This window comes from Gracilinanus agilis, chromosome 5, assembly GCF_016433145.1.
Source record: "Gracilinanus agilis isolate LMUSP501 chromosome 5, AgileGrace, whole genome shotgun sequence".
In the NCBI taxonomy this organism is placed as follows: Eukaryota; Metazoa; Chordata; class Mammalia; order Didelphimorphia; family Didelphidae; genus Gracilinanus; species Gracilinanus agilis.
Genome location: NC_058134.1, coordinates 71648664 through 71664901, shown reverse-complemented (window position 1 = coordinate 71664901; position 16238 = coordinate 71648664). Strand labels below are relative to the sequence as shown.

Genomic DNA, 16238 nt, shown 5'->3' with positions numbered 1-16238 from the left:
GCCCCCCCCCAAAAAAAGCATGAATGACATACACCAAGCAAGAAGTAAACCCTGTGCCCAACTATTCTCTCTCCTCATTGTAACTCCCCAATCAACTTACCTTTTCATTTCTAAAACTTCGTTTTTCTTTGGCTCAAAGAGTTTTCTTAAATCTGCAACTAAAATCAGAAAATACAACTAAGATTAATCTTTAGCCTTTACAAATTGTAGGATATGTATTGAAGTCAGAGAAAAAAACTACATTATATATATATATATATATATATTAAGAGATTTAATCTTTTGGGGAGGGGAACTGATTCTCCCTTTCTCAACTGGGCTGCAAGTACAGCAGAGAAATTGCACCTCATGTGCATGGAAGCTCTGACCTGCTCCATTTCTGGCCTGGGCGGCTACAGCTCTTATTTTGGGCAGTCTAGTGGTTGCCTGCTCCCAAGGACTCACCATTTTGGTCCTGGACTTGGGTCTAATAGACTTTTGGGTCTAATAGACTTTAGACCTATTGTAGCTCAGAACTCCTAAGGTTGACCATTAATCAACTTCAGCCTCCCCAGGTGGAAAGGATGATAGGTAGCCCTCACTATAATCAGTGACACAGCTTTTTAATCAGCATATCCAAGAAAGAGCGATAGATATGCAGTGATTATCAGCTATTCAGAAATTATTATCCAGTCTCAGCATTGAATCTCCATTCCATCACTGCCCTTTGCCCCTCTGACTGGAGGGTGGAGCCAGGAACTCCAAAACCTCCCCTGAAGGAAGTGTCCTTGTTTTTTCATCTCGCCACACTACTTTGGGACTTTTCTTTCTTTTTTTTTTTCAGAGTGATTTAATTTAATTTAATTTAATTTTTTAAGTTTTTATTTTGAATATTTTCCCACAGTTACATATTTAATGTTCTTTCCCTCTCCACCCCAACCCCCCCACCCCAACTCCCCTTAGCTGACGCACAATTCCACTGGGTTTTACATATATCATTGATCAAGACCTAATTCCATATTATTGATAGTTGGACTAGAGTTATCATTTAGTGTCTACCTCTCCAGTAATATCCCCATCAGCCCATGTGTTTAAGCAGTTGTTTTTCTTCTGTTTTTCTCCTCCCACAGTTCTTCCTCTGAATGTGGCCAGTTTTCTTTCTCATAAGTTACTTTGGGACTTTTCTGACTTTATACCAATACCAGGCTATACTCCCATATCAGGTCCTTTCCCATAACTCCACCAACTCCAATCCCCAACTCCCCCATCTTTTAGCTTCCTTTGGTGTCCTGTCTTCCCACTGTGAAGATGGGAATTATACATTATATTGTAAATTCCTTGAGGAAAGACTGTTTTGTTTCCTATCTCTGGTGCTCAGCACAGTGCCTGGCACATTGTAGGTATTAGTAAATGTTTATTGACTATCCCTTTGGCATTCATTCATTCACTTATTCAATCGATCAATGTATAAATGCCTACTGTGTGCAGAATACCATTTTCAGCATTGGAATACATTAAAGCTTAGATAAGACATAGTTCTTGGCATCATGGTGTTTACAGCATAATAGAGGAAAAATAGATGCATACCAATATTACCTGACGAGTACATTAGAAAGATACAACATAAAATGTCATGTGGGGTTTTCAGAGAAAAATCATTTCCACTAGTGGGGAGGGTTCAGTGAGGACTTCGTGGAAGAAGTATTATTATTTAAGTTGGGGTCTAAAGATAGGATATAATATAAAAAGATGATAGGTAGACAAAATAGTGCAATTTGGCTAGAATAGAATGTTTGGAGGGGAATCATTTGACATAGATTGATATCGAGATAGACATACAATGGACAGATAGAATAGGAGCAGAGACAGAATGAGAATTAGAGAGGTAGATAGAATGGATGAATAGAAAGATAGGATGGATTGAATGGATATATGGAATGGATGGGTAAAAAGAATGGATAGATAGAATGGATAAATAGAATAGATAGATAGGAAGATAGAATGCATAGATGGAATGGATGGACAAGTAGAATGGAAAAATAAATAAATAGATAGAAAGACAGATAGGGCACTTACTAGTTACCAGTCACTCTACTACAAGCAAGCAAGACAGTTGCTTCCCTGGAGATGCTTACAGTACTCTAAGTGGGTGGGGGAAGACAATACATAGATAAAGAAGAGCTGGGGGGAAGCTAGGTGCTTCAGTAGATAGAGAGCCAGTCTAGAGAGAAGTCCTGGATTCATATCTGGCTTCAGATACTTCTTTAGCTGTGTGACCTGGGGGCAAGTCACTTAACCCTGTTTGCCTAGTCCTTGCCCTTCTGTCTTAGAATTGTAATTAGGGCAGAAAATCTGGGTTTTAGAAAGGAAAAAAGAGAAAGAGAAGAGCTGGAAAGCAAAAGTAGGTTAGACATAGAGACATAGTGTAGAGATGACCAGGAACTACTTTGGACATCTGGATGCCAGTAAGATGAAGTTGAAGCTTGTCTAAAAAGGGCTGAAATTATTCCAGGAGCAGAGTCTGATTTCGCAATGGGGAAGATGTGGAAATGAGAGCTTGGACAGAGGCTCCATGGCATGGAGAAGACCAGCAGCTACAGAGACCTGACCAGGGTCACAGAGGTGGTAAGCGGCAGAACCAGAGGCAAACCCAAATTTTTTCACCATAAATTGAATGCTCAATAAAACTTGCTGCTTCTTTAGAAAGTACTCATACATGGTAGTATGAATATCAAGCACTAGATGTAGCATCACAAGGAAGAAATATTAACTTTAAATTAATTTAATTTCCTCTACTTGGGCTAATTATCTTAAGAATTAAAAAAAAAATTTTTTTTGTCTTTTATTCAGGGCCCTTCACAATCTAATAGCCCTATTAGCTTTCCATCCTTGTTTTACTCCTGGCCATCTCCATGCCAGTGGTCTCTACTGAGCCCTCACTGCTACCTCCTCCTGAATGTAAAACTGGACTACACCCCCGGAATCACCTTTGGGCCTTGATAAGCAAGCTCTAACCTCATCTTGCTGGGATCACAGCTTCCAGAGGACTTCGTAATTATCCAGCTGGTAATGTGGGCATGTCATTACTCAACAATAGTAACTCAGATGCTGATGCTATGCTAATTCAATGGTGCTTCCAAACTGTTGTCTACATTACCAAGGAAATTGCCAAATTCAGTGGAGTGATGTTCATACATGGCTTTTAAACACAAACCCATCTAAGGCATCTTAAGTGTGGAAAGTTTCCTCAGAAGTCTCTGATGTTAAGTACAAAAGACTTGACAAGGAATTAAGGAGGGAGAAGAAGAGAAAAAAGAAAGAATCCTGGCAAAATTATAAATCTTGAAGGAATAAATTCCCAGGAGAGATTTTATAGATTTTTCTATTTATTTTAAGTAGTTATTTAGAAATAAGCACCCCCCCAAGAGTTAACCCCCTCACCCCCCACCATACACACCCCCATATGAAGCTTCTTGACTGTATACAGAGTGTATACAAGACTCATTTAAAAAAAGTAGATACCTAAGACTGATTGAACTAGTCATTCTTTTATAGATGGTTGGCTAAAAATATCATTTTTCATTTACCTTCTAAGAAGTGGAGTAGCTAGAGGGAAGGAGTACTTTCTTATAAATATACTGTTTATGTTCCCAATTAAGAGAAAAGGGCACAATTTAGCATTGTGGTGTTTTCCCATAGGGAATGGGACTTTAGGCTACTGCATGTAGGGTAATGGCTGGTGAAAATTTTAATGGCTGATAATTTGAAAACAAACAATTATTTAAATGGTCAAAATATCAAAACCATATGACTTTAATGACATTGCTTTAAATCTAAGGCAGGACATGGTGAGAGTAACTTTTTTTTATTATTATTAATTTACAACTCAATCTCCCATCTGTCCCAGGCTGGAATTCAGGGGCTACTCATGCCCCCTAGCCTACTGCTCACGAACAATGGCAACTTGACCTGCTCTATTTCTGACCTCAGTTGGTTTGCAACTCCTTAGACAACTTAGAGGTCTCTCGTGGCCAGGGAATCAACTGTTCTGATAATGACCTCAGTGAAGACACTCATCTAGAACCCTGAAGCTCGAGGGATCTTCGGTCTCCTTAGAATTTGCTCTTACAAATAAGCCCCATGATATCCAGTCATGGAGCAACGTTCTCCAAAGGTTTCACAAGGACCACTTTCCCCTCCTCCCTTTGCTGTACTCAGCCCTATCCTATGAGTTCAGGAGCATCGTGGGTAAAATGAAGAGGATGGATTGAATGGTTTCTAAAGTCCCTTACAACTCTAGCATTCTGTGACTGAGAATTCTACCATCCATTCACAGATGAAGACATTTTCAAGAGAAAATAGTTGTTATGGAATAATGAAGAGGCTGCTAAACCAGGGTAGTCACTTCTTGCTCTCCAATTTTTAAACTACCCATTTCCTGCATTCTCCAAAAGAATTCAATCTTCTATAAATTACCTCTTCTTAAATTGCTTAATTTGACTAACCCTTCCATTATCCTCAAAGTTCCCCTGGACAGCATTGGATAATAGGAAGGGGGCAGACAGGTGGCTCAGTGGTTTGGGAGTCAGGCTCAGAGATGGAAGATCTTGGGTTCAAATCTGACCTCAGACACTTCCTAGCTATGTGACCCCATACAAGTCACTTAGCCCTCATTGCCTGGCCCTTACCACTCTTCTGCCTTGTATTGATTCTAAATATTGATTCTAAGACAGAAGGTAAGAGTATTAAAAAAAAAAAAAAAGCACAGGACACTTGGGTTTCAATCTTGGCTCTAATCCTTTGTGGTGTAAACCTTGAAACACTCCTAAATCCACTCTACAACTTGAACTGGGCTTAAAATACTTTGAAGAGCTATATAAATGGGAATACTACTACTGCCGTAGTGATAATTAACAAACATACAGTGGCAGCCAGTTGACACACTGGATGGAGCCCTGGGCCTGGATTCAAGAAGACTGGAGGTCCAATTCAGTTTCAGAAACCTACTAGGCTAAGAGATCCTGGACAAATCACTTAATCCTATTTGCCTCAGTTTCCTTGAGCTGAAGAAAGAAATAGCAAACTACTCCAGTATCTGCCAAGAAAACTCCAAATGGGGTCAAGAAGAGTCGGACATGACTAAAACAACTGAACAACAAATATTATTAGTTATATTATCAGAGAATTTGAACCCTAAGCTGAGCCACATTTTAAGTATAGTTAAGTGTACATTTTAAAGGGGCTCTATTGTTGAGTTTGTTAGACAAAAAATTTTCCTGTAACCAAATAATAATAATAATAATAATAATACTTCTTGCCAAAAATAAGTTTATTTGCATATCTTAAGTTTGCTTAAACCAAGGTCCACCTGTAGAAGCAAGAACAAAAGGGGAAGAGGATTGTGGGAGAGATAGAAAAGAAGCAATAATTTAACAGACTCCTGCATCTTGGCTTCAGTTTGCCTCAGCCTCCCTCACTGCAGACTGCAATTTAAATAGAAAATTAATAAAACAAACATGTAATGCAATAAGCCTATATGGAGTCACCCAGAGGGGAAAGGTTTCAGTTTTATGAGGATGGAATTTAATTCAGATTTATGGCAGGAGCTCATTTCTTCCTCTTCCTGGCCCTAATGTTATACAAGACCTCATGGACATCACTGGGTTTACCTCTTGAGCCTTGCTGATCAGGTTTGTAGAAAAAATGTTGAGAAGTTAAAAGCAGGCAGCAGGAAAAAAAAACAAAACAAAAAAACAACACACTATTCCTGGTTTTGGAAACTGGCTTGGCCCCTTCATTTACTTCCTTTTTAAATAATAAAAACATAGCTGTGATCCAATTATGGCAACCATCTGCAGTTCTGCCAAGGAGTGGCCTTTTGGCTATAAATTCTTTATTGTTTGGGTTTGATTTATAAAGAAGTCTCCAGGAATAGTGATAGTGAAAACTGGGAACTTTTAAAATTTAAATCTGAAATAACATTTGGCTTCCTCAGCTACTTTTCTATACTATTCAGTGGCAGGATCTTCATAAAAACATATTTAAGTGGTTAAAGACAAAAATTAGAGTCAAGTCACATTCAAATTTGCTAGCTAAGATTCTACTTAAAAGGCAGAGAAGCCTCCATCTTCAAAGGGTTCTGAAATGTTTTGAAATGCACTGGAGACTCCAAAAGCAAAAAGATGCCCCCCAGATGAAGACCAAAGATTGATCTTGATAGGAGTTTCAGCAATGAAAATTAGAGAAATCAGCTCCATTCAATTCAACTTTTTTAAAAATTCACAAAAAGCTAAGAAAAAAAAATCTTACCTTCTGTCTTAGAGATCTGATACTAAGTCAGTTCCAAGGCAGAAGAGTGGTAAGGGCTAGGCAAGGGGGGTTAAATGACTTCCCTAGGGGTCACATAGCTAGGAAGTGTCTGAGACCAAATTTAAATCCAGGACTTCCCATCTCCAGACCTGGTGCTCTACCGAGCCACCCAGCTACCCCTTACAAATAGATTTTTATTGATGCCAGTCCAAGAATTTAAAAAAGAGGGGGCAAGTAGTTGGCTCAGTGGATTGAGAGCCAGGACTAGAGACGGGAGGTCCTGGGTTCATTCAAATCTGGCCTCAAACGCTTTCTAGCTGGATGATCTTGGACAAGTCATGTAACTCTAGTCATCTAAGACTTTATAACTCCCCTGCCTTAGAATATTCTAAGATAGAAAGTGAAGGTTTAAAAAGAAAAAAAAGTGATCAATACATTGAAAAAAAATCTGCCACTATGTATGTAATGTCCTGAAAAAGCTATGAAAGATCTCATATTTCTTCATTAGAGTCAAGCTGGTTCTTTTTAATTTCCCAATATTCATCTTTGATTTCAACAAAAAGACTTATTAAATAATTGTTGCATGTCAGGCCAAGGAAGGAAAATAAGAAAAAAATGATGGTTCCTGGAATAAAACATTACTTTAAGAACCTTTAGGTCATTTGGGGCAGAGGTATGGGGTCTAGCCAGACCTGTCATTTTCACTGGCATAGGGAACTCAGGGAAAACCCTCCCACCCCTTAGGCTGCTGCTCTGGGCTTCCAAGAGCTGCCAGGAAAGCAGAGAATTTAGGGGACTTGCCCAGGGTCACCCAGTCAGTATGAGTTAGAGGTTAAGACCTGTCTCCAAGGTCAGCTCTCTACACTTCTGCCTGGCAGCCTGGCACAACACTAGGTGCTTAATAAATGTTTATTGATTTAATTTTTTTTAAACTCTTTCCTTCTGTCTTTCTTAGTGTCAACTCTAAATCAGAAGAGTGGTAAGGGCTAGTGACTTGCCCAGGATCATATAGCTAGGAAGTGACTGAGGCCATATTTGAACCCAAATCCTCCTGACTCCAGGTTTGACTCTCCAGCTGCCTCTATAAATGCTTATTGATTAAGGACATGCTGCTGGGTGGGGAAGGGGAACATGTTTAGGATGTGCTGGCCATGGTGCTAAATAAACACTTCACAAACATTTACTCCTCACAATACCGGGAAGGCAGGTACTTTTATTTTCCCCACTTTACAATAGAGGGAATGGAGGCAGACAGAGGTTAAGTGACGGGCTGGGTTACACAGAAAGTGTGTGTCTTAGCTATAGATTAGAACTCAGATCTTCCTGACTCCAAGCAAAGCACCGTTTCCACTGTCTAACCTAGTTGTCATGGGGATATAACTTACACAGAAAAGCAAATGCAAAGTATGTTAAGAGTGATATACTGTAATTTCAGAAATTAGAGAGAGTAGCAATTGGTAGGATTAGAAAAGGACTTGAGATGGAGGTGTTTTCTCTTTGCCTGTCAGAATCCCAGAATATAGGAGTTACCCAGCCCACCTGTTCCAGGCTCCTCATCCCTTTGACAACAACCCCCAGGTATTCACCTAGCCTTGGCTTGAAGAGTTCCCATGAGAAGAAAACCCACCATTTTCTAAAGCAATAAGAAAGCGAACTGTTAGGGATTTACTTCTTGCCTTCAGCCTAAATCTGCCCCTACAACTTTTGCTCCTATAGCTCCCCTCTGAGGCTAAGCAGAACAAGTCTAAACCCTTTTCCACATCGCAGTCATTCAGATACTTGCAGAGAGATCTTATATTCTCATTCTGCATCCTCCTCACTCTCCATTTGTTGCCTACTTCCTGCCAATTGATTCTGAAATAACATGATCTCAAGGCCCTTTGCCACCCTGGTTCCTCGCTAGTGGATCCTTCTGGCTCATCTGAAAATAGAGTGCTCATTCTATTTCTTCAGTTTTTCTAGAATTCATCACCTGACTTTCCCAGGCAGAATATTCAAAGGGGTCCTAATCCCAGAAATATTTTGTACTCTGCTTTTAAAAGAAAATTTAACCACATGACATATTTTATGACAAAAATACATAAAATTGGTACTTGTTCAAAATTCAATCTTTGGTAGATTTGGGGGAAAATGTGTTGTCTCTAAAGCATTTCTACCCAGGTATAAGAAATACTGTCATAATTTCTTGGGATTTAATCTAAAAGGATTTCTCTAAGTAGACTGTTGAATTTAACCTTCCAAACACGAATACAATGGAACCTTTGAAAATTATTGTATACTAAGATCACTCAATTTTCTGATCACCAATTTTATTCCTTATAAAAGTGATTCATTTTAAGAGCCTGTAATTGTATTCCATTTACTTAACCTGAGTACAAGTTTAAGTGGTACCACCAACAATATATATAAAACATCCAGCTGGCAGATGTATTTCTATCTTAATATTATTTTTTGATGTGGAAATAATGTAGCCAGCTGAGAACTTCGGTTTTTAAACAGAGAATTAAAAAAAAAAGTTGTTTTGAAAAAAATGAGTGAACTTATTTATTGTCAGCTTTAAAATGAAAGAAGCCACTTAATCAGTGGAAGGGAAGGAATAGTATCTCTTGTTACCATTTTGAAATTATACAAAAGATCATGGAAGGTGACTATGGCAATTGCTTTCTACAATGGCAAGGACTGAAAAGCAGAAGATTCTGAGCTGGAAAAGAATTGACAGGACAATTAGCACAAGCCCCTCATTCTAAAGATGAGGACATTGGAATCCATGGAAATGAAGTGATTTGCTCAAGGACATACAGATAACAAGAGACAAGGACTGGGCATAGACGAATCCATGTTAGAAGACTTCAAGGTCAGTACTTTATCCATTGCTAGATTTGGAGTTTGGACTGTAGGTTTTATCATTTCTCAGAGTCACTGAATCGTGTTTTTTTTTTAAAGGTACTTCCCAGACCAGTACTACAACCCTCATGCCACATGTGAGCCCCCCACCTTACCCCAGACAGGGGAGGGAAGAAGAGCTCCCTTTGGGATGCTGGGCAGAGGAGTGGGTGATGTGAAAAATGTTCTCAGGCAAGGTGGAGGTTGGAGGAGAGCAGCCCCCTCTGGTACACATGCCATAGGTTCACCAGCATGGACCTAGACCATCTTGTCACCTTCCCCTACCACCTCAGGAGGTTGTGTTGTCTAGATGCAATGAAAAGAGATCCAGATTTGGAACTAGATGATCTGGGTTTCAATCCCAGCACTATCACTACAAATGACATGACTTCAATTTCCTCAATTTCCTCAATTTTAATTGACAAATTAAGTAGTTAATAACATAACCGTCATTTCAGAATCAGCTATGTGTAATCATACCATGACCTGATTAAAGGTCAAAATCAATACCAATTTCCTCAGAGAATGCCTCAATTTCCTCATCTGGAAAATGAAAGGTTTGGATGAGAAAAATCTCTAATGTCTCTTCAAGCTCAAAATCCTTGATCCTATGATCTCTGATGGTTCATTACCCTGCCTCTGCTCAGACAATCCTATGGATTCAGGGCTGTCTATCACTTCCACTTAATTCTATTTGGGGGGTGGGTGGGCAGTGGGGAGGAAGAAATAGGAAACTTAATCATCCTTCTATAGGAAAGATCTTAAGTTTTTTAAGATAATCAGAGGGGATAGCTAAATGTTAGGAGTCTGGGCTTCAGATATTTCCTAGCTGTGCGATCCTGGAGGAGGTCACTCAACCCCAACTGCCTAACTCATCCCACTCTTCTGTTTTAGAATTGATACTTCATACTGATTCTAAGACAGAATTTAAGGTTTTTGGTTTTTTTTAGATAATCTTCTCCATACTAAAAACATAACAAGTGAATGGTAGGTTTTCACAGGCAACTTTCCATAGTCAATCATACTTTTTACTTTTATGTTCACAGAAATGACTGAGAGGCCCTGGATAATAGAAAAAGTCCCCCAATTTTTACTGATTCCAAGAAAGCATTTGACCTAATCAAAAAACAACTTTGAAAGTTTTCCTTAGAAACAGCATCTCCCATTATTATTTCAAATTTCCACAAGACTATGGCAGATGACTATAGAGACTGCTTTTTTCAATAATTCATTGAGTATTCAAATCAATTGAGTTATTAAGCAAGATGTGTTCATGAGTGTCACAGAGGATCAATTACAGAAATTCTAACAAAAAAAGATTTTTAACTGTTTAGGCTCATTTCTCTCTTTAGGGAGGTTTTTGAAGCACCTCTCCAGTGAAAAGGAATCATTTCTACCTGGATTCTGTCCAAAGAACTCTACAGGACTTTGGTGAACCACTGAGGGAGGATAAATCCATAATTAAGTCTCAATGTCAGGTTACCTCTCATCGAAGATTTAGTCTGTAGTATCACTCAGTTTGGCAAGAATGTTGAGTGTTTGCTGGCTAAGCCAGCTTTTTAGGCTCTTTTGGCCTCCTTATGACAACTACTTTTATTCATGAAATTTCTTTAAAAAAAAGTAAAAGAGTCAGTGATCTCCCTTGTGTTCATTTTCCCATTTTTCTGTACTTGACTGCTTACTACAACAGTTAATGTTAGTACCTGCTACAGTAGCATACGGTATCTTCTTCCCTTCTTCTTTCTAATTTGGTATTGATTTTGATCTTTACTCTAATCAGGTCATGGTATGACTACACATAGCTGATTCTGAAATGATGGTTATGTTGGTAACTACTCAATTTGTCAAAATATGATCAAATTCATTTTTTATGATATATCAGTGTGTACAAAGCCCAGTGCTTTCTCAATCTCTTTTTTAAGAAAATATTCCCCCTAAACAGATAGACTTTCTGAATAGTTTTTATCAGCTGTTGGTGTCTTTCCTTTCTTGATTCAAAAATATATTTTTTACTAATACTTTTACTGTCCTTCCTTGGGCACCCCCCACAACCCCACATATACAGTAGCTTCTATGTATGAGGCTATATGTTTATAGGATACAGATTTTAAAGAAGTATTAGAATCCATACATCTTAGGAAACATACTTAAATCCTGACTCAGTCACTTAGTACTCTGTGTGATCTTGAGCAATTTAGACAATATTATGAGCAAGAAGACAATAGTATGCCTTCTAGCATCTCTTCAGCTCTAAATTTATGATCCTGTGAACCTTAGTTTGGACAAGCTGGTTAATTTATCCATAGCATTTATTTACATCTTCTATAACAAATGTTGGCAAACTATATTTTCTTCATGGTGGTCTTTGTTAATGATTATCATGATCATAAATATCATGATGGCCGCAAGGTGTGATGATCAAGGGTCCCATAAAATGAAGCTCTTGTTTCCTCTAGAGTCATTTTCAATTTGCAAGTTTTTTCTTCCACCTCTTTGAAAAGAAATTATAAGTCCCCATTCTTCTATAAAGCTACCACTTCTTTTTTGCTTTTAGTATAATTGGTAACAAGAATATCACTACGTAGATGGTTCTGTTCATCTAGGAATGTGCGGATAAATATCACACATTATGGTGACCAATAGTGAAATTAATATTAGTAAAAATCTTCTTGGTCCTGTGTCTCTCTTATTTTTGTTCACTTCTACCTGACCCTACCTGCCATTATGGAAGGACAATGGGGCTGTGCTGGACCATTTAGTATTTTTAGCAGTTTTATAGGATACTGAGACCAAAAAAAAAAAATGTAATTGGTGGCCAAAAATCTGTGAATGGCTTAACCAAGAACACTTCTAGATAAATGAAACTCAACACAGTTTGGGAAATGAGAGTTACCTACATTATCATTGTGAGGCATATTTGTGGAAGAAATCCTGGGCCTCTTTTACTGAGAAAAATCTTTGTTAATGGAGTTTATCTCCCTTCCTCCATCATTCTTTTCCTAGCTAAACAAACAAACAAAATCATTGAAAGATAATGAAAATTTGTTGTATTTGAATGGACACATTACTAGAATTTAGATGGCTGGTGTGGGAAAACTCATTACATCTCCATCTGGATGAGAATTTTTTTCTCAATGTTATGAAAAATATCAAGAGATTTTCTTCTAAAGTAAATCTGGGTTGATGTTTTTCTTACTACATACATGAATCGGAAACTGATAAATAATTTAGAGGGAGCTTACCTTTGGGAAGTACAGTTATGAAATCAGCATCGATATCCCTTCTATTGTTGACAGGTTGTTTGTTTTCTTCAAGTGAAAATTCTCTCTGAAAACTAAAAATTATTCAGTCAATAAAAGTTGTAGAAAAATTTCAAAACAAGATATTTGTGACAAAATGTCAAAAATCATGTTTGGCAAGTATCAACAAATATTAAGTAAGGTATCAAGAGACAAAAAACAGGTTCTAATGCTAGATCTCCCTCTATGATGCTATTTAGCCACAGGCAAGTTCCTTAATTTCTATGGGCTTCAGTTTCCTCATATAGGAAATGAGTAAGTTGGGCTTCTTGATAACTAAGCCTTACAAGAATAAGATCAGCTTTTCTAGAGCCTAGCATTATAACCAGATAGAAGGGGTGGGTGAGGGGTGGGAAAGAGTGAATTAAGAATATGAAATAAAAAGAATAGACTAATGTAATCCCATGATTGTATTTGGTCCCTAGTACTTAAGCATACAAAATTTTTCTCTTTTTATTCAGAAAGCATTTATTAAACATTTACTATGTGGGAGGCCATACCTGGCCATACTTTTACTGTCATACTGGGCCAGACCTGGGAAAAAAAACCAAATAAAAAAAAATCCCTGGGTTGGAGGCACCATTTTGTTAGGTTTGGGATGGTTAGGGATATATTACCTTTAAAGATATAAGCCAATGGAGAAAATAAGAAGAGATAGAGAGCTCTAATAACTAAGGGGGTAAGGAAAGGTTTCCAGAGGAAGGTGGTTCTTAAGATGAGCTCTAAAGGAAACTAAGACATGGAAATAAAGAGGGAATATATTCAAAGGATCACAAATCTAGAGACTGAAGGAACCTCAAAGGTCATTTAATTCAACTAAGGCCCAGGGAGGTAAAGGTACTGGCCAAAGTCACAGAAAAAGCCAGTATCCTAGTTCTTAAGATTCAATATCTAATGGGATTTCTACTATAAGATGTAGTACATTTCCTATTGTATTATTGTCATAAAATTCTAGTTTTATAAAAATTTTTCTTGTTCAAGAGTAATTTTAGGATAAGAAACTTGTTACTTCCCTGAATCAAGAAAATGAACTGTTTGGAGAAGGCGCCATGGAGATGCCTGCAGAAACCACACACTGCACTGAAAGATCCAGAATGAACTTTGGGATGCAGTAAAATTGAACTGTGGGGGGCTGAATGCATTTATTGTGTATGTAAACTCTTATGCCAAAGGGGACTGCCCCCTAATTGTTTTTTTGTCAATGAGCCTAGCAATCATTCATTTTTTTATTTCTCTCATCCCAAATTATTATAATTTCCCCTTAGAAAGTGCTTTGTTGTATGTACCTCTAGTTAAAGATCTTTAGAGATATAAGTTGGTTATGTGTACTGATTCCATGGGGAAACTAGGCATGTAAATCTGGGAGATTTCTATATGCTCAGTTCCTACGGGAATCACAGGGGGGATTGTGTAATTAGAATTGGTTACCCTAAAAACTACAATTCCCAGCATCCTGTGTTCCTTCTCACATTACATGCTGACATAGGGAGGATATAAGTTTGGTATAGCCCCATCTCTCACTCTCTCTTTCAGTGATAACAAGCTGTGGAGGTTAGGTGAGACAGGAGGCAGGAGAACTTGCTCCCGTGGTTTCAATTTTGTAAGATAATTAGGTTTTTTTTTTTACTTCTATTTCCTTTTTATTCCTTCTACTTCAAGTGATTATTAATAACCTCTGTAAAATATAATTCTTGGAGTGTTGGACATTAACTTAAATTCTACATCCAGAATACAGGATAGCTGGAAGATAGTGTTGAAATTTAAGGAAATGGAAGAGACCTAGCTTTAGTTGGAATTGTAGATATCCAAAAAGATATATAATGAAATAAAGGTGGACAGACTGGAGCCATTTGGAGACAGTTGTTTAGAAAGAAAGGATTTAATTAAAATAAAAAATATATGTCAAACATTATCTGAGAGACAAGAAGGGGGCACTAAAGATTTCTGAGTACGAGAAGGATGTGAAACTGAAAACATTTTCATGTAAAATTCTCTATGTTCTACTTTATGGGTCTTGAATCAGACTGATGCAGGACTCTCCTTAAAGGTCAAGAAATTTCGGTCATACTTTAAAAATTGCATCTGGGTAAGATTTATTCCCATATAATAATAATCCCGATTTCATTTGTAAATCAAAAGGATGTCTCTGTATTTCAAAATAATTAGGCAAAGAGATTATCTACAGCAGAGGTATCAAACATGAGGGCCCCTACAGCATTAAGTGCTGCCTGAGTCAGATTAAAATGTAATTGGGAACTATTTAATAAAATAAAAATAAAAAAGAATGTGGATAATATTAATATGCTCTTTTCTAAGTCAACATGCAGCCTGCAGGGATTCTTATATAGTACTTAGTTGTCATCATTTCGATTTGAGTTCAATTCACGGCATTTTTTCTTCCCTGAGCCCATTGTTCTAGGATACTAAAAATCTGATTCTTAAATTAAAAAAAAAACAAAAACTCTCAGACCTTTCCTGTAGAAAAGGAAAAACTCATGGAAATAATGATTTTTTGAATTGTCATATAAATGTAGTTAATTACTAACACTGAGAATGAATTATTTATTAATTATTGTGCTTTATGAAGGAAGGAATAATGCTTGAAGTCAAAGATTCCTGAAAAAGGAAATGAGAAGCTTTCTTGGCACTGACTCCTCACCAGTATAAAGAAAAGAAGGAAAACAAAGGCATCCTTTTTCAGAGGTTCTTTTGCCTGACAGAATAAAAGGTTTTGTTTTTTTTTTTAAAAGAAAAAATGATGAAATGTATTTAATTGGTGGGACTAGGGACATTGTAGCAATATTTTCATTTATCACACATATAGAGCCTAGAGTTGAGATAAGCAACAGAAAGTAACCAGAGAGAAGCTTTCTATTTGACATTATGGACTATTAAGAACCTGTCTGGAAATGTTTTCTGTATTAAAATGAAATTCTTCCATCCCTAAAGCACTGTGCTTTCCACATCATTCATCTTCATGATGTACATGTACTCATCTCATGGCGTGCCGGCTGCTTACCCAGAAAGGCTATTTTCTAAAATGAATGTCTGCACATCCCCATCTCACTCTCTCCCTTCTCTGCTCATTTAAAGGATCACCGGAGGTAAGAGGCACCTTGTCTCCTAATTGGAGAATCTGGTGAATCTTTTCATGGCAGTTATTTACTGGTCCACTCCATCACCATTCTGACTGCTCACCATTTGAAGTACATTTATTCCCTGGAAAGCATATCAATACTCTTTACGAGTCATATTCCTAAAGTATATCGTTTATCAGCCCTGGAGCCAAATGGGGGGCATTGATCCATAGAAGGTAAAACAGAAATAAACGTGAACCCAAGACGAAGGCTCCGACATTTAGAGCTGGAAAGACCACTTGGAGATCATCTAAACTGAACTCATTCGTTTGCAGAAAAGGAAGCTGAAGTGCAAAGGGGGAAGTGGCAAAACCCCTGACCCAATAAGCAGCCAAATGGGAATTCAAACCCACATCTTCTGACTCTAGAGGAGATGGATTTATAAAAGGTCTCTTCATCTTCAATGTAATACGTTGTAACTTCAATCTAAACACTTAAACTTTTTCAGTGTTATCATTTCACACTGCCAGTTAGATAGTAGCCAAAGGCAAGTATTAAAAAAAAATCATCAACTTCAACAAAGCAACAAGGATTTATTAGTCAAATCACTACATCTAGGCAATGTGGATAGTTAGATGTTTCCCTGGATCTTTGACTTCATTGCTTCATTTCCACCTGTAGAAAGATACGC

The 16238-nt window shown here is 37.6% G+C and overlaps 1 long non-coding RNA gene across 2 annotated transcripts in view; it reads right to left on the bottom strand.

The window, feature by feature from the left end:
* Positions 1–100: 100 nt before the first annotated feature.
* Positions 101–16238, bottom strand: part of LOC123250365 — a 162512-nt gene continuing 146374 nt past the window's right edge. For both annotated transcript variants that reach the window (XR_006506398.1, XR_006506399.1), the window contains 2 exons: positions 12414–12505; positions 101–158 (listed from right to left, as the gene is read on the bottom strand). This is a non-coding gene — a long non-coding RNA (uncharacterized LOC123250365). The remainder of the gene's footprint in view (positions 159–12413; positions 12506–16238) is intronic.